The sequence below is a fragment of the Mastomys coucha genome, unplaced genomic scaffold (genome assembly GCF_008632895.1).
Source record: "Mastomys coucha isolate ucsf_1 unplaced genomic scaffold, UCSF_Mcou_1 pScaffold22, whole genome shotgun sequence".
Taxonomy (NCBI): Eukaryota; Metazoa; Chordata; class Mammalia; order Rodentia; family Muridae; genus Mastomys; species Mastomys coucha.
In genome coordinates, this window is record NW_022196905.1 from 17,416,946 (window position 1) to 17,418,268 (window position 1,323).

The window sequence follows — 1,323 nt, forward strand, 5'->3', positions numbered from 1 at the left end:
TGAATTTATAACACTAGAGCTCTCAATTCTAGCTAGATTTGATGGCGAGGATTTTTCGCCAAGATGTCAACAGGAGTTCGGCGGGGGCTATTCCGCCGAGGAGACTGGCATGCCAGGTGTCCAGCTGGTTTAGCTGGGGTTCAGGGGGGTCAGCCGGTTCAGGCTGGGTGCTCGGACTTTGTTCCGAGGGACTTGGACTGCGGTAGAGGCAGTCTTTCCCCTGGTTTTTCAGCTCGGTGCTCAGAGCTGCTAGAGGTATATGTTTATGTGTTTTCATGTTACATGTGAATTTTGTATCGTGGTGTGAATGAGAAGTCTTGTCTTGTGTCTCTGTGTTACAGCATGCTCTGGGCCGGCGGGCCCAGGGGAGTGCGCAAGAATCCGGCATCGGATCTGCCAGTCAGCCGGTCTGCCAAGCAGGGCCTGGCGGGGATGCTGCGAGGCAGCACGGAGCCGGTGTGCCTGGCCTGCCGCTCCCTGAGCTCCCCGCCGTGCGGCCACGACAGCATGGGCGCCCAGGCGTGCCGCTCTGGCTGCTGGCCGTGCCCCTGCTTGCCTTTTGCTCGCTGTCTGCAGCTACACATTGGTGCTTCTGGTCTTGCCTCTGCTTCCAGGACAGTCTCCGCCACTGCGGGCTGGTTCGTACAGAGAAGTACAGGTTGCAGAAGTCAGCCCTCAGACTACATTTCCCAAACTGCCTTGCGGTGGTCGCTTTTTTGAGCATGCGCAGTTCTCTAGAAAACAATTTACTTTCTACTAGCCCTTTCGTTACTACGAGTCTTTTCAAGTGAGATATTAATTTTCTAGTTGGCGGTATTCTGCCGATCAGGCCAGTGTAAGTGTGTGCTACTAGCCACCAGTCTGGGGCCGTGGAAGGTCCCAGTTTTGGAACCCCCTGGGGGCCGGGGAGCCCTGCGCTCTCCCTGTGCCCCACACGCCTGCGGCTTTGGTCCGCCACCTCCCAGTGTCTCCTGCGCATACATCTGCCAGCATCTGGGTTCCCCAACATAGAGATCAAGGAGCTAGGGTGTTTATCAAGGTAATTGTAGAACAAGAAGTGCAGATTAACAACTTAGTGGGCGCTAGACAGCTTAGATGGTCAGAACTAGTATTTTGTAGCTCCTGAGCTGGCTTTTAGACAGATGTCCAAGTGGGACATTTATATATACAGAGGCCATAAGCCTTATTATGATCACACTTTTTCCATAGCAGCCACTGTATTCCCTGTGCCCCGTACAGATAAATCTAGTAGATCAATAATACTCCTGTGTGGGTTGATCAGTGGTCTTTATCTCTAGAGAAATTAGAATCAGCTTCTTTGCT